We start from the raw sequence: 18,894 nt of genomic DNA on the forward strand, positions 1-18,894 counted from the left end.
GTAATAACCCATAAGTTATCGAACAAGTCTAAAAGCATTCTATCGAAGTATCTAAGATTGAAATAGTATCGATGAGACCCAGTGATGTCTCATCGATATAAAAGGGGCATCAAAGAAAGAAAACGTTGATCAACTTTAGAAAGGACTCATTGAAGATAGTAACTCCATCGATAAAAGATATCAAGGAAAGTGGAGATGGTTTTCATCAAAAAGAAAAGGTCTTCGAGGATATAACACTATCGGTGCAAAAAGACTCACCGAAAGAGATGGTCCCACCAACAAAAGGTATCGAAGAAAGTAGAGGTGGCCCCCACCGATGAGAAAAGGCTTTCGAAGAAACAATATCATCGATGCAATATAAAGAAGATTCACCAAAAGAAGCATTCTCATTGAAAAAGTGACGTTGATAAAATAGAAGAAAACTACATCAATGAATGATATCGATAAGGATATGAGTTTTGATGGGAGGACAAAAGAAGTCACTTAAGTCCAAAGTCTCTTTGACATGAAACCCGACGGACAGAAAAAAGATTTCGATGAGAATATGAGTTTTGAGGAGACTAAAAGGCATGTCTCTGATACACATGGTTTTATCGATACAACTTTATTGGTGGAAGATGACAAAGAGAGGATAAAAGGGGCTTCGGTGAGACAACAGACCCATTCATTGAAGGAGCATAGTGATATCGATGGAAAAATAATTTTGATGGAAAACTAAAGGAAGTCACCGAAGCCTAGGGTTTATTCAACATAAAAACGGACCAATGGATACTAGATAGGTATCAGTGAGGAGACGACAATACTCAATTTGTTTATCTTCTAGTTTGTTAAACAAAAAAATGTTGGTTACCGGTTATATGCCGAAAAGCCACAACGCTTGGTAATAATGTAACTAACAGACTCATCAAGAGGTGGTGGGTTTAAAAATTATCTCATAAGTTTACACAATAAGTCCTAAGGAAATATAAAGACCCTATAGCCCAAACAGCGAAGAAAGGCACTGGTCATCTATAGAATACAATTCATCAGTTCACATTTCATTTTAAAGCAATAGGAGTAGCTGAGTAGGAAATATAGAGTAGACTATAAATAGTGTATATACATAAATTTCAAGCACAAAAATCAAATAATTTCTACAACAACAATCTTGAACTCATCTGCTATATCTCGACTCTGGCAATTTATGCCATTCTGAGATGCATTAGGTTAGTCTCAGTCACTAGAACACAATTTGCAACATGCATTAAAAGTTGTCCTCCTTACAAATAGTGCAACATTAAAAAGGTATTATCAAAGATACAACCACAATTCAAAGAAGAAGCTTACAAAGATAGGACAAAGCTAGGTACAGTCATAAGTCAAGGCAAATTCATTGTTGAAACTCAGTCCAAAATAGTGAAGAAGTGCAGCAAATGACATGAGAAGTCTAAAGAAGTATTATAGCAATCATGAGTCAAGGATTAATGAAGAGATTTTTTTGCATCCATGATACAATCCTTAAAAGCATCCATGATACAATCTCAAACACACTTTTTACCGTTCTCTTGGTAATAAAAAAACTTACAAGGATGAGGCATATTCATTACTTATAAGTGATGAAAAACTTACAAGGATGAGGCATATTCATAACTTTTGTAGTCCTACCTTGGATATCAACACTAGAAGAAACTCATATTGTTCGTGTACAAACAAGACAATATGGGAGTTCATTATACCTAGCAACTTGTGGTGTTGCTATTCGTGTTGGCTCTGTTAGACCTTGCAATTAAGATTCAATATACATTATTCAATAAGATTAACTGTGCAACATAATGAAATATTGAAAAGTGTGTTACCTTGTTGAGCTTTGCTTGGTTTCGAGAATAGTTTAATATTCTCTACTTAACAAGGCCAACCACATGAAGGTGGAAGCTCATTTGGCCCCTCCCCCCCCAACATCACTCTAAATTCTCTGTTAACATCTTATAACATTCATTCATTAATTCTTTCTACCATTAATAAAATATAGCATTCATCCATTAATATCACATAATGTTCATTAACACATAACATTGATTAACATTAATTAACACACAACATTCATTAATATTAATTAACACATATCATCCATAACCATTAATTAGCACATAATTACATTCACTAACACATAAAAATCAGTCATTATCAAATAAGTTAGATTACAATCATTTCTTTCTTTGTTTTTTCTTTGAAGCTATGAAAATACTAAGTGGAACATCAGTTTCTTCATCATTTTCCCCCTCTGCAGATGTTCCACCAACTGCTCGTGATCTCAATGTATGCCTAGTCCTATACTGAGAATGAGGACACTAAAGCGAAGGGGGGTCCTCTGCAATAACAAAGAAATGGGTTAAATTAAAAAAAAAAATTATTATTGTTACAAGTATTTCATTAATTTAGAGAACATAATTGTTGTACTCTTTACCTGATGGGGCCACATCATTTTGTGTAGCCTCAACCTCAGCATGCTAAACACCCTCTAGATCTATTGGAGTTGAAATACTAAAGGTTACATTAATGTTGAACACCAATTGCAATTATATTTGTTTAAAGCAATAACAGTGGCCCTCTTTACCTGAGTGGGGAACATCACGTTCTTGAGATTGTGTACCCAGATCATGCTCCACTTGCTCACCACCGACTACATGCTCTAAAATATTAACAAAAATGGTTACATTAATTACTACTCTAATTACAAATTAAGATGTTTAATTGTATTAATAGCTAAATAAATAAATTTGAATAGCAAATGTATACCTCCACTACTTCGATGCACATCCGGACCTTCATGTGTAGATGTTGTTTCACACTTAGCAGGCTGCATTCCAATGACATGCACATTGTTATCATTGCTTGCTTATTTAAAACAAATATAGTCACTTTATGTTGGAACTCAACATCAATTAGATTATTGGTAAAGTATTCAATTTGAAACAACTTCCATTTACCGTATTTACCTATGTGATGGATGCACTTGAATGTTGTGTATGCCCATTCAATTCTCATAGCCGATCAGCCATGGCTGAATAGACTTGCTAATAGGCAATTCTCTTGTCATCTTCTATGGGTGCTCTATTGAATTCAAAGCCCTGCATTTTTGCTTGGTACCGTGAATTTTGCTTGCATTGTTTGATAAAAAAAAAATGTTTGCAATTTATTAATATTTTGATGCAATATTTTGTTTACATGAGATACTTACGATTCGTGCAGCAAGTTTCATGTAACCACCAAAGCCGAGTTTGTGTTACCCGTGCTTTTCTTGCCTTGTCTTGGTTACCTTTGACGTGTGACTGAGTCTATAAAAAGTTTGAAATATGTTATATTATATAAGTATAAAGAGTAATTAATTAGTACATAATTACATTCTGAATAGTATCCCGTACCTTCTTCTGGTGTCTAGTGGTGTATTTCCTTTTTTCCTTTCAATTCTCTCCTTGGCATCCAAAATCAAGTCCTTCCAATCCCTCTCTGGAATCATGGGGGGATGCTCATACTTTAGGTTCCTCTCCAAATGGGTCCTGTATTGGTCCCTCACATACTTTAGATATGTGCCAACTTTTTCAAGGAGCTTGCTTTTGTCAAAGGTGTCATTTCCAAACCACTCAACCATTTGGTTTGTCAATTCATCTTTTAACCTTTTTTCTTGGTCATTCCACCTTTTAAAGCAAAAACAAACTTGTTAGATTCAGAAATGAACTGAAGCTACATTTATTACACTTCAAGAAATGGATCAAAGGTAAACTATTCCAGAAATGATATGAAACCAAAAGTGGATAAGGGTTAGTTCACATATGATGTACCACCTTTTAAGTATGGTGGGCCCAAATATCCGCAATGCAATGTCACTAAGATGTTTATAGAAGGTATCATTGCCTGCAAAAAATTCATGGGATCATTAGTCCAAAATGAGTGATCAAAAATTAAATTACAATTAGAGTATATAAAATAATAATTTTAAAGTACCTGGAACCTTTTGTATCTTTAAGGGAAGTATTTCTTCATTGCTCAAAACCAATGTGGCCTGCAACGTTCCCGTACTAGCAATACAAGAAGATCCAGGAAATGATGGTATGTTATCAATAGTAGTTGCCTCTGGCACATCCTCATGTGCATCTCCTCCTGCAAAAAATGAATCCACTATGAAATGGCATTAGAATCCAAGAAAGAACGCTTGAAGGGAAATAAACACATGATAGAAGATAAAGCAAAAGAGGGATCTACCAATAGTGGGTGGGCCAATCTGACGTGCACTAGAGGATGTGTGCATGCTACATGTTGCCAACATTGCAGTCGGCAATATAGGTGAGGGTGACCTCTGATGAGGTGGCGACGACATTTGCATAATAACATTCATAGCACCTAAAGAATAATACATTAAATATATCAAACATTAATATATGAAAAGTGCAAGAATTGTAAACAAGGATGAACCTTTATTTTGAAAATTGATAGTATCAAGTATGATGTGTTTTGGGTACCCAGAGTGATAAGCAAGTGATACTACAAGAAAATCGTCATCACCTAAAGATCCTACAACATCCTGATCGTGGGAATGACTTTCATGAGGGCGAATAAATTGTTGTAAAAACAATACGTACATATTTTAGTTAATGACATAAAAGAGAATAAAATAGAAACTATTATTGAACTTTTGTACGTATCTCATCAGTGGTAGGATGCATGGCTGCCAAAGAAACAATCTCTTTTCTAATTTTTATAAGAGGCATTTTAAAGAATTTCACAATGTCTGTGGGATCTTCAGGGTCATCATTGCTTAACCCTAGTGATTCCACATCCATAGAAAGGTGCTCAGGTACTGCAACTCACTTTCCCTTTCCCCAAACATTCGTCTATGTCAAGAATATCATTAACAATTACAAAATTAGTATAAATCACTAAAAAAAAGAACATAATAATGTAACAGTTCTCTTCTATCTAATTTGTACAATTACAATGAGGTTTACCTGCTTGGTAGAAGTGTTACAAGCTACATCTCTGTCTACGATATGTGATGAATCCATGTCGGCCTATGACAAAGAAAAAATATAAAAAACATTAGTGAAATTACATAGTACACAACATGAACAACATGAACTTTGTAGACAAAAAGAGTATTAAATAATAAAAAGATGTTATCATCAAAATCATCACACAGGGTGATAGCATCACATAGGAACTATACCTGAAATCAACACCATCAATTGAGCATCATGAATTAATTATGTAATGGCATTAGAATTCAAAAAATAATGAATTAATTATGTAAAATAATTCTATGAAGAAGTCAATATTAAATAGATAATATACTAATCGCATACCTCATACATTTCATTCTTCATCATCATGAACATTAAGGTCATCATCGCCAACACCATCATCATCATAATCGTCATCATCATCATCATCATCATCATCATCATCATCATCATCATCATCATCATCCTCGTCGTCGTCACCATCACCATCACCATCACCATCACCATCTTCTTCTTCTTCTTCTTCTTATTCTTCTTCATCGTCATTGAGAAACTGTCGATCGTGATCATCATCCACTTCATCTTCTACTTCTTTGGTATCTTCTTCTTTGGTATGTTCTTCTTCCATCACATTATACTTTATCAGCCTTCCTCTTGGATCATGTCTAACAACAAATGACCAACCTAGTTTATGTAGAACCTCTAAGTAAAATACTTGCTCACATTGGCTTGGAAGAACATAGGGCTCATCCCCAACTGGTTTAAATTACCTTGTATTTAGCATTATAAAACCATTACCATGTTCAATAACAGTTCTATCAAGATCATTTTTATTCAATCGTAGCCTGTACCATTTGACGACAAACAAAACTAATTTGAAGGAATTAAAGTCACACTCAAGTATATCATCCAAAATGCCATAGTATCAATTTTGAGACTGTTGAGGATGAATGTCATTTCTTGATGAAATATTTGTCACCTCAAAGACTGCAGTGATGCCAGAATCACAAGTTTTCTTCGTGTCATCCAACTTTTTTATGCAAAATTTATGACCATTGCAGCACATAGCGTTGTGGTGTTTGACCTGCGATATGCCAAACATGTAAAGTTCATTGTATTGTGAGTTGATAAACATATGGGTGATTAATAAATTTATGCATACCTGTCTATCTCTTAAACCATATGCTAAATCAATTTCCCTTTGCATAACATTGGAATATCCATTATGATTTGCTTCTTTAACCAATGAAGCCACACCTTCCCATGTTAATGTGCGTCTAGAATGTTGACAACATTCAATCCATACCGTCATCCAATCAAGATTGTTTGCAATATACAAATGTAGTGCATCCCACTCTCGACCAATTGTACAAAAAATAAATAGATGTCTTACAATCAATTTATTTTGAAGATTAAGAATTAATTAACTACAATAACATCTTATAATTACCTCTCACTTTCCTCAATCTACCTTTCCCTGTCAAGCACTCCCCTTCAAATTTTTTAATGGTGTTGGGATCCCAAATTCGATCCACGTGGATCTTTGCTACAAACTTAGGAAGATATTTAGAAATGTACACCATAGTCTGGTATACCATATATCCCTCCACCACAGAACCCTCAAGATGTGCTCTTTGTCGAACCAAAGCCTTTAAAAATTTCAAGTGCCTCTCATCCATCCACATTGACCTAGTGTGTACAGGTCCACACAATTCAATCTCCTCAACTTGGTGTATGAGGTAGTGTTCTTGTGCATTGAAAAAAGCTGGAGGTAGACACTTTTGCACTTCACATGTTAAATGAGGAATTTTTCTCTTCCAATATTTTATATCGTCTTTATGGATTTCTTTACATGACAACCACCTACAAGGTATTCAAGACACAAAAAAAATATATTACATAAGAAGTAAAACAAATCGCAAATATAATATCTATACAACAAACTAAACAAATATCACTACTTACCTCATGTATTTTCCAAGATCATATATGACTTGCTTGACATTATTGTTGAAGTCATCTGGGAGAGATAGAGGTAGAACATACTGCAACAATTATAAAATTATCTTTTCATTTTTTTGTAACATAATGAAAAGTACATGTACGCGCAGTACTTAAATACATACTAAAAACAAAAGAACATGAATTACCTTAATGAAGGTATGTCAATCATGCGTTTTCATCCTTGGACCAAATTCACTTTTCTTTGATATGAGATTGTTTATGTTCGAAGCAAATCCTATGGGAAATCTAATTTTTCATATGACTTCTTTTATAGCATTTCTTTTTTGGTCCGTTAATAACCAAGGAAGCTCACTTATATTAATCTAGTCTCCATGGTTATTTTATTGAATGACATTTATCATTGCATGATTGGAATCCTGAATGTCACTACATATTTTGAGAATTTTTTCTTTGTCACGCCTTCCATCCAATATTTTCCATATTGTCTTTGTTATATTCTTTCCAATATGCATACTATCAAACAAATGAACAATTTGTAACTACTCGTAGTAGGGAAACCTACTAAATTGTCGGGGATAACTTTTTATTCCCTTAGGAAGGTGGTCATTTATGCCTTCATGACCTTCATGATCATCAATCACATCATCAGTAAACAAAAAAAAATAGAAAAGATGTTTTATGACAAACCAATAGATGGAATGGCATTACCTTGATGATTAATTCTATTATATTCCAACTTCCATAGGTGAGGTGTCATTCTTCATGGCTTTGATGTATTCTCCTCTTTCCCATTGAAAAGATGTTTTTTAGTATTTCGATACTTATGATTTTTGTGGAGAAAGTGCCTATACTCATCAAACACCTACTTTCCTAAACTTTTTGAATGACGAGATTTCATCTTTGGACCACAAACAGGACATGCAAATTTTCCCTTTGTTTGAAGACCTACAAGATAATGTATAATTGGATTAAATATGATAATTTTTTGAATTATAATCATGCACAACTTAAACACTATAACATACCACAAAAATGTGTTAGCCCCGGGTCATCGTGTATTGTCCATAGAAGCATCGCATGGAATTGAAATTGTCTTTGTCCTATTGGTCTAGAGACGTCATACATAGTGACACCATTCCATAACTCTAGCAAATCATTGATAAGAGGATTGATTTATACATTCATATCTTTGACTTGGTACTTACCTAATCAAATGAACAAAAACATTACATAATTATTATGACCATTTTACTGTAATATTTATAATTAAATTTAGATGACTATATTTAAATGATAAAATACCTGGAACAATCATTGCCAGCATTATGTGCTCCCTCTTTATTGACATCCATGGAGGAATGTTATTGTTGATAACAAAAACAGGCCACACTGAGTAAACAGATCTCATCTTTCCACGTGGATTGACACCGTCCGCTACCAATTAAAGCCTGAGATTACGAGGTTCTTCTTTAAAGTGTGGCCACTTTTCCTCTGTCCATAAATGCTGAACCATCCACAGGCATTCAAATAATGTCATCTCGACTTCTATTGCATGCATGGTAATCCATAAATTGTGCCAAGCTAGTGCACTTGAATAATCATTGCATACGTGGAATAATGGGAATATAGTGAAGAACCTTGCGAGGAACCCTTTTTGTTATTTGATCTATTCGATATCTAGTGATATGACATTTAGGGTATTCAATTCAAAATTCATGTTGTTTGTGATATATAATATGATCATTGGGACAAGCATCTATTGCTTGATACTCCATTCCAATATCTTTCAGAATGGCAGATAATTCTCGGTATGAGCGAGGTAGAATATTTGATGGGGGTAACAAATATATCAATCTACAGTGAAAAAATATAATTTGTTATAATAAAGAATATTAATGGTACAACATGATTCATAGTTTATTATGACATAAATGACATACCTTAACATACGTGACATTGTTATGTTGGATAAACTATTCATAACCTTCAAGTTCACCAACAACAATACAGCGAAGAGAAGAGTTGCCTGCGAGCCTTCGTAAAGGGCCTCAGATGCCTTCTCAAGTAGAGGGACATCATGAACAACATCAAGGTCATCTTCATTATCATGATCAGCTACGCGAGTACTAAATGAGTCATGGATCAATGTATTTGTACCATCATATTCAATTGTGTTTTCTAGCTCATGATCATCATCTTCCATGGGATCATTATCTTCAGCTTCGATATTCACACCTCCATGTTCATCCACTTCAAAAATCATATTCTCAGGGTTGTGTTGATCCATACCATGTGCTCCGAGGTGCTCAACCTATATAAAATTGATAAACATAAATAAACCGTGATCATGATCTCATCATCACGTGATTTATTATGTAAATAAATTGTCGCCATGAAATAATGAAAAAATTACCAATGGATGATAATAATGTCCACCTTCAATGTGACCATGCAGCCTACAATGTTTCTTCATTGTTTTGATTAGAAGTCTTCTAGTCTTTAACCCCTTACAAATTTTGCACGGACAATAACATTTTCCATCACCTTTTCTTTTCAAGTTAGACCACAATCTAGCAATTGTCTCCTTATTTTGTTGTTCGTTGATATTGTCTAACATGGTCTTTCTTCACGAGCAAGAAAATAGAAATTATCATCATTGAACAGAGCATCTTATTGAATTTAGATTTCTAGCTTGCTTATGGTACATCACACAACATGGAAAACAAGAAATATTCAATAAATTACAGGATTCATTGATCTAGTATTATCACAATCTGCACTTGGCCTTCAATATTTTCTCCTCCTAACACTGTTTATCCATTACCTGTCAAGTACAGAACTCTAAAACCCATGGCTATTAAAATACATAAGACAACATTGTAGCATCTTATAATCATCTGTTATAAAACCAAAGCACTTGGGAGTGATTCTTTTGTTTGTCACAGTCCAGGAAAACGGTGTCTACTGGAGCCTTGAATAACCAACTAGAAAGATTTTTAATTCCTTTTCTTTTTCCTTCTGATTTTTTTACTGCCACTTCCATCCTCCAAGTCAAATGCCCTCGACCTTTTCTTTCTTCTTGTTTTTTCATACTCATAGTCATGCTTTGAATTATTTTTCTTTCTTGGTGACTCCTTACTACTCTCACTGTCAATTTCACTCTCAGAATCTTAGTCTGATGAATCATAATCTGATGAACCTAATGAACTAGAAGAATCATCATTAGAGGTAGATTCATCTGGCACATGAATACACTTTTGTTGTTGCATTACAAGCCTTGGCATATTCTTCAAATACTCACGTAAACTCTCAGTGATACCACCAAGACCAATAGAAGTAAAGAAATTGATAGCAAACCGTGAATTTTTGGGATTGTCCTTTGGAGAAATTGAATCAAAAGACTCCTACAGTGTTGGATCGTTCAACCTTTCATTATGCAACAATATACCAAGCTGCTCTGCCAGCTCCTGCAAGAGAAGCTTGGTATAAAAATATGGGAAGAGGAAGTAGTATATTCCTCTGTCGGACATATATAAGCAAGACAATGTCATGGAAGAGCATCTGTGGCAAGTAAGTGGGCCAAAAACTTTGCAACATTATGTAGTTTATTTATTTCCAGTCTGTGTATCATAGAATACTGTTGTACAAAACACTTATCAAAAAATTCCTCATTAATTTTATTGATCATACATAATCTTTACCTAAGAAGACCATAATAACGAAGGTATGTTCTGTCTTGACCAGATTCAAGCTTGATCTTTAGTAGCTTATGACCAGCTTCCTCAAAATCAACACTTGACATGACTGTCAAATAAATTGAACATCTTAAATTGACCAAGTTTGCCTCTGTCTCATCCTATATCCTATATTCTCAATGCTTCCTCACCTTCCTCTTCATCGTCATCATCTAAATCATCACCTGAATCATTCTCCCCTTCTGCTTCATCTGAAGAAGCATCTCCAAGGATATCTTTCTTCTATTTTTCATAGGTTGCCTCATGCTCTAAGAAATCAGGATCTAGCTTGAAAACATCCAAACCAACTTCTTGATCAAGTTCATCTTCTAAGAAAACTTCATGTGTTAATTGATCTGGACGCACAGCTAGATGACCCTCGAACTTAGCTTTGTGAATTGCAAAAAGGCCTTCAATTAAAAACTATACTCGTTTGTCAATTTCCCCCTCATGGAGAATACCTCTAAATCTTTCAAAAATCCCATAGAGACCTTTGGGTGAAAGGTCTTGCAACAAACAACCACATTCTTTCACGAACCCAACAGCAACCTCTACACTGTCATCTGTGGGGTTCTCTAGTAAAAGGGTGAGAAGTTCCAAGGCAATGATCTCATGTGTAACTTGTTGATTCACTAAATGAGCTATGAATTTGGCTGGTGCTATCAACATGTTCTTGTCATTGCATTTGTATGCCCTCTTAAGCTGCAAAATAATTCTTCGCAAAAGCAGATTGCCAACTTTAGGAAATTTTGTATTTACCACAACAACTGCAGCAAAAACATCTGTAAATCCAGGGGATGCCATTTGGGATTTCATACAAGACCTACAAAATAGACCCCTCCCACAGATGAGATTCTCTGCAAACAACTCTAGAATGATGTTCTTGATGTTAGATGCATTTACCTTGTTTACTAACCCATTGATACTCTTCCGAAGGGCATCCCATGTCATGCGCTGGTATTCGACATTGCTCTTGTCTTCCACATCTTTCATCATTTGAGCTAGCTTAAATGGGGGAATGTAAACACCCCCACTTCTTCCAACACCTTCACCATTCCCATTTTGAGATGGAGTAGACACAACACCAGAATTTTTCACTTCCACGCCTCTCTGTCCCTCTTGTTTCCAAAATCCCCTTTACCACTTAATTCATGGTTATTTCTGTACATAAACCCATCAGGAAGCATGAATTTTTTCATATAAGATCGCCCAAATATTTTACAGTTATTTTTCATCAAGATTCCCTCAAGAGCTGGCAGATCCTACTTCCATACTTTAATTCTATTTTCTCAAAGGATAATCCTAAAAATCCATGCATTGCAAACAACTTTTTACACCTTTGTTGGTTGTGGTGGCATCATAGAGAGTTTACATCAATAAATGAAGAACATGCCAATGCTTTTAATGTAGCAGTAGAAGTCTATCTCTTATTCAATATCTCTAGTGAAACCCCCATGATCTTTTGTTGGAGTAGAATTTGTTATATTCTAGAAAGGGTCTTATCCTTTGTTGATGTGATATTTATCTACCTCAAGAAATAATTGTTCTTTTCTCCAACAAGAAGTGGAACTAAATGAAGATCTGGCACCATGAAATGAATCCTCAAAAGGATTACTATAGTTAGTTTCGGTAGATAATGATCTAGGTAAAATACTAACATGGCTTTAGGAAACATTATGTACTAGCTTAGCATACTCTAACAACTTTGGTGCGACGTGCTACATCCAATTAAGTCTCTGTTGGTATCTCTATTATGTTTATGGATTGGGATTCAATGTACTCTTTTTATACATAGATTTTACTTTCAATTGAGGAGGTTTGTATGTACTTACTTGTCTTTCGATTGTATTCCTATTTCAAGAATTTCTTCTATCAACAAATCATTTGTTGTAAGTTGTACAAGTGGAAGCTTGAACATGCCTTCCATGATAGCCTTGTTGATACATTCAACACCATCTTGTGCAACAAATCTTTAGAACTCCACTATTTCATTAAAGAGTGAGTAGTGTTGGTATTTTTGATGATTATGTTGTGATTGTCATTGATGGACACACACTTGCATTGAGATCATTTTTGTATGTATGATTTATGCTCAACCGGCAATTGTTCCAACCGGTATGATGCATTATAGTCCGTAGACTATTGGTGCTTTGTAGAAAGTGATTACCGATCTGAAGCAGTACGAAGATCTCAAGCGGTTTGAAGATCTCAAGCGGTACGAAGGTTCAAAGTGGCAGAACACATATTTTCCAGTCTTCATTTTGTCAAACCAGCAAATGACATCTTGCTTGAACCGGTATTTTGTATGAACCAGTAATACTCTGTGATGAGTTACCAACTGGCATTTTGTGATGAGTTACCATCCACCGATTGTTTGACTGTGCTGACACTTTAGCGGTGCTTTTTGTGTCGTGTTACCAGATATGTCTAGATGCATTGAATCTAGGAAATTGTAATGTAATCCTATTGGACCGACATGAAATCAAATTCCTTTATAAGGACATCATGTCTACAGTTTTAGGTTGTTAATAATGTTGTTGTTGCGATAGTTGATATTGCTACTAGGGTTTAAGGTGGTTGAGGAGTTAGAGAGAGTATGAATGTGTAGAAGACTGAAGTAATGCTAAAATGCATTAGGAACGAGCTATCAAGGATCTAACCAAGCAGTCTGTGCTATTAGCTAGATCAATCACTTGTTGATTACTCACATCTTCGACAAGTGTGTAGCCCTTAACTAGGTAGGCCCAAAAGCCTTTTATAAATCCTCTAACAAGGTGGTTCACATCTGTGGATCTAAAATCCTCTAGAAAGGTAGTCTTTAATTGGACTTATCTCCTAACAGAGATTGAGATTCCTAACAGGATCTATTCTGGTAAAGAACATTGTAAGACCTTAACTGGTCTGGTTCCTATTCTGCAGATAGTTACTTGTGAGTTCCATCTCACCGTGGTTTTTCCCATTTGGGTTTCCACGTCAAAATCTCTTGTGTTATGGTGTTTGTGCTTCTATGGGTAAATGCATTATTAGCTATTTGGTTTGCATTTGTGTTAACCGGTTTGTCTGCTAAACTATTTTACCGGTTTACTATTAGTCTTGCAAAGTGTTTAAGTGCAAAGATTTTTGGCATACTAATTCACCCCCCCCCCTCTTAGTATTCATCAAATGGTATCCAAGCCTACCTTTCTATAAGTTTAACCACTTGGAAAGAGATATGGGAGAATACACATTGAGGGAACTTACTCATCAGGTCACTCAGTCTGAGCAAGCCTATGATGATCTTATGGTCAAATACAAGGCATCTCAAGCAAAAAGGAGAGAACATGCTAAAAAGATGATGGAGCTATCTAAAAATAGTTCCTCTGATGAAGCAAACATGGAAGCCTTGATTCAAGAAGTTGAAAAGCTGAATGAATCCAATTCCAACCTAAGAAAAAAATTGGAAGGACTGACTATTCAAATGTGTCAAGAGCTTGAGAACTGGAGGAAAGCTGAAGATCTAGTCAAAGACAATGATCATGAAAAATCCAAGCTGAAGCAAGAGATTAGTGCCCTAACTGCTCAACTCCATGCAAGCAAAATGGAAAAGGAAGACATGCAAGGAGAACTGAACATTTCCATCTTTGAGAATGAAAACCTGATGGAAATAAATGTTGCTATTTCCAAATAACTCTCTGAGTCAAAGGAAATACTTGCTAAGTTAAACAAGAGTACTATCAAGCTAGAGCAAAAGCTTGAATCTGCCAAACCTATCAAGAATACTGATGGACTTCGTTATTTTGGTCATGAGGAAGGTGAGACCTCTAGTACAAGTGCTGGAGCATCAAAGAAATAACCAGCATCAAAGGATAAAGGTAAGCAAAATTTTTAACCTATTTGCTTTAACTGTCTTAAAGAAGGACATACTGTCAATGTGCGTAGGAATAAGGCTTACAATAATTTTTCTTATTTCCTAAATGATAAGCCAAGATCCTATAGATTCAATGGTAACTGTTATGCATGCAACAAGTTTAGGCATAGAGAATCTGAATGCAAGTCTGTTACGAACAACACTGGAAGATATCCTCAAAGGACCCAATGAGTTGGTCCTGAACCTTTTGTGAACTAGAATCACAACTGGTTTAATGTCTTCAATCATCAGCCAAGAAGCCGTGGCCATCAATTGGCAACCGGATGGAGAGAAAATTATATGGTCTGTCATGGTCATGGTCACACTACTACAACATGTAGGAGGAAGAACGACAACATGAATAATGGACCTTGGAGAGCACCTAGATTGGTCTGCTATCACTACAACAAACTGGGTCACATTGCCAGATTTTGTAGATCAAGAAAGAACATACATGATGATATACCAGTCACTCCGGAAGGAAACATTGATGTTGCCACTGTTCAAGCAGATATGAACAAGACCTGGAAGAAGAAACCAACAATGCTACAAGAGGAATCGGTTTCTGCACCTAGTGTGGAAATCACAGAACGTACAAACTAAGCTTCAAAAAAGCTTAGGGGGAGCAAACGACAAATTTTTTTGAACCCTCGGTTTACACTGGTAAAAGACCTTAACCGGTATGCATTAACTATCAGTTGGCGGCAAACTAGAAAAGGTAAAAGGCAAATTAGGGTTTATGCCCTAATGGAGGAGAATTAATGGCAGTAGGTGAGGAATATACTTAAAAGCATTTTTCAAATCATTTCTCACTATCAATTTTCGAGCGAAGAAAAGTTTTTCAAAGAGAAGAGCGAAGAAAAGGTGATTTGTGCTGAGATTTTGAGAAATTGAGAAACCGCAAAGGAGATTCAAATTCTAATTGCAAATAGCCAAGTGAAGAATGCAAAATGGTGATTCTACAACTGACGGAGTGTGAAGTGAAGGAGAATCTGAAAGCCCTAAATTCACGTGTTTTAAAAGGTATTTCTCAAGTTTTTAAGTTTCTATCATGGCTTCCACATCTCATACCAATTCTAGTGCCTTTGTTGAGTCTACAAGTTTTATTCAATGCAAGTCTAAGTATAATACCCTATCACAAGTTTTGGCTGGTGTTATAGTAGAAGAAGGGATTTCTGATTATATATATTGCAAGATTGAAGACCTAGGGTCTCTAGCTATCCACTCCCAGCTAGGTTTATTCTGTGGACAAGATAAAAAGATCAAACTGGAGTATAGTATCTTGGAGAAGAAGAAGCTCCACAATGTTATTTATTTCCTAGAGGATTTCATAGATGATCACATTAGGATCATTCTAAGCAGAGTTCATGGTGACAAGATTTACCTGGAAAGAACACATGATATAACACCACAAGCAATTCATGCCATCATCAGTTTCTGCAATACAAGGGATGTGCCAGCCCTAAGGATGGTAAGCAAAACTGAAATGTTCGAGCTCACTGGTTTAGTGAGTGACTCACGGCATATGACCGTCAATTCTATCAAGGATGATCTGGTGAAGTATGCATGTATGGTGATTGGATACCGGACATTCTCAGCCAGCAGAATTAACTTTGTATCTACTGCTATGTTAAATGCCGCTTATCGGATGATCAAGGAGGATGCATCATTTGACCTATGCACTGGTATGAAAAGGCAACTCCTATTGAATCTGAAATCTATCAAATAGGATAATGCTTCAAGGTTCAAGTTTGGACAACTACTAGTTGGGCTATTCTCTTACTTCCAAGGCTACTTTCCAGAAGTAGGTGATGTCCAATGGTCTGCTGACCAACCGATAACAAAGCAAATCAAGGAAAACATTCAAGTAGTTGGAATCGGTTACCCTGAAGTTCTGAACAAGTACTTTGATGAGTTCAGATGCAAAATGAATTAGAGGGTGAGAATATCAGGGGATATTGTCAAGAAATATGAAGATGATATCTAATTCACCATTAAAGTGGATCAATTCATAATGGAGGCTGTTGAGCCCAAACAGGAGGAAGTGGAGCCTATGGGCTATGAGGTAATGAATGATATGCTAGAAAGATATGCCTCTACCCTTATTGCCTCACTGTTTGATCCAAAGGCAAAAAGAACTAGCACCTACCTAGAAAGGATAACACTGATTGAGGAACCCTCAACAAAGAAGGGAAAAGAACCTTCAATGAAGAAGGCAAAAGCAGCGCCCTCAGCATCGACACTGGCTACTGCAGCCAGTCCTAAATTGACCAAGCGGTCACCGGCTAAAAAGAAACCAGAAGCGGCACCTGCTAAAGTCTTTGAGAGAAAGAGGAAGACAAGGAATGCCTCTCTAGACTCATAAGAAACCTTGTCTAAGGAAAAACCCAAGAAGACTTGCCAAGCAAAGAAAAAGACAAAGAATGAACTAGCATCATCAGCACCGGTAAATATTGACATCTCCTCCTAGAAACCTTTGACACATTGTCAAAGAACTATCAAAAACATTAGGAGAAAAGTTTTGAATGATTTGATTGATTGCTTTGATGACTTTAATGATGATGAAAAGGAAGTGGTAGAAAAAGAAATTATTCAGTATTTATGTCTTAATGATCGGTCGCCTTCAGAAATTATAGTTGAGACACTGGATTCTTTGTATAAATCCTTAGACAATAAATGGTGCATTGCCATAGAGCAGGAACATAAAATGAGAGAAAAAGTTTTTGCTAAACATTTTCTTGATGTATCAAATTCAGAACTGTTCGAAGTAATGAACAAATACAAAGGCCTCTTCTTCATGAGAAGAAGAAGACTTCTGTTACTAGAAGGGAAGGGTAAAGAAGTGCTAAAGAATACACACACCCTTGCTCTAGATGCCCTGAAGATGTACCGAGTGGCTGAAGCCAATAGGAAGGCTGATCAAGAACCAGCAATAACTAAACCAGATGAAGTGTTTGACGATGAAGGAAATCTAGTTACTGAACCAATCGACACTATTGATGTCAATGCTCTGGATGGAGAAGATATTGCTCAGGGTACACCATCGGAAGTAACAAGACAGGTTGAAAAGGAAATAAAGCAAAAGAAAACAAATTACAAAAAGGAGGAAGCAAAGAAGCAAGCGGAGGAGAAGAAGAAGAAGAAGAATGAAGAGGAGAAGAAGAAGAAGAATGAAAAGGAGAAGAAGAAGAAGAATGAAGAGGAGAAGAAGAAGAAGGATGAAGAGGAGAAGAAGAAGAAGAAGGAAGAAGATGAGGAGAAATGGAAACGGGAAGAGAAGAGAAAAGAAGAAGAGAAGAAAAGAAAAGAAGAGGATGAAGAGAAAAAGAAACAAGAAGATGCAAGGAAGAAGAAAGAGGAAGAGGATGAGAAGAAGAGAAAGGAAGAGGAAAAGTGGAAGGAAGCAAAAAAGAAGAAGGAAGAGGAGAAGAGGAAGGAAGCAGAAAAGAAGAAAGCAGAAGAGGAAAAGGAAGAGGAAAAGAGAAAAGAAGCAGAGAAGAAGAAGGCAGAGGAGAACAAGGAAGCTGAAGTGGCAAAGAGCACGCAAATGGAGACACCTAAGGCAACCGACAGTCAAGCCAAACTGGCTAACCTTACTAGTCCTATTGATCTCCAGTCCGCAAGCGAGATGGAGTTGCTACAGAGCATCAAGGTTGCTCAAGAATGCCTTGAGGTGCTAAGGAGGAAGAAGGAGGAAGATGTGATCCAAGCTACGGTGGACACTCTTACTGGTTTGTTACCTTGTACAAACCTCCCCAGTACTGACTCATCATTAGCACAACTGAAGCTCCTATGCATAGTAGTGGATGATCAAGTGAAAAGTTTAGAGGAGGTAGCAAAGGAAAATGCAAAGAAAGAGCATCAAAAGGCTCTCAACATTGCCCTGGTGAAAAAGATTAATGAGCTCTGATCTGAACTGCAAAAAGCACAAAAGGATATAAGGAATGCTTTGGATGAGGGGAATATTCTACTCAACAAGATTTGTTAGCCCCGTCTGTTCTGTGACGATGTGCTTGCACAAAAGCAAAAGCTTCACTCTGATTTGCAGGTATATATGAGCACCTTCAAGATGTCGTATGACTCTTTTACAACTTATGGGCAAACCGTTCACCGGTTTCATAACCAATCTGCTAAACTAGAGCATGAGATCAAAACCTGATCACTAGATTTGCAGGAACTACAACTGGTTCTACTCCCACATCTGCAAATACTTCAAAAGTGCTATCTTAATCTGGATGCCTTAACGGCAACACAGGAGATGAGCACACTAGATGCCATGGAAGAATGGGTCTCCCAGATGCAGACAGAGAAAGAA

General features: G+C 36.2%; 1 long non-coding RNA gene across 1 annotated transcript; it reads right to left on the reverse strand.

The window, feature by feature from the left end:
• Positions 1–2,998: 2,998 nt before the first annotated feature.
• On the reverse strand, positions 2,999–4,125 carry LOC131059190 (uncharacterized). Its single transcript, XR_009109925.2, has 5 exons — positions 3,982–4,125; positions 3,822–3,891; positions 3,402–3,674; positions 3,218–3,314; positions 2,999–3,107 (listed from the first exon to the last, which is right to left on the reverse strand). It is a non-coding gene; the product is annotated as an uncharacterized LOC131059190 (long non-coding RNA).
• Positions 4,126–18,894: the final 14,769 nt, after the last annotated feature.

This window comes from Cryptomeria japonica, chromosome 8 (genome assembly GCF_030272615.1).
Source record: "Cryptomeria japonica chromosome 8, Sugi_1.0, whole genome shotgun sequence".
NCBI lineage: Eukaryota > Viridiplantae > Streptophyta > Pinopsida > Cupressales > Cupressaceae > Cryptomeria > Cryptomeria japonica.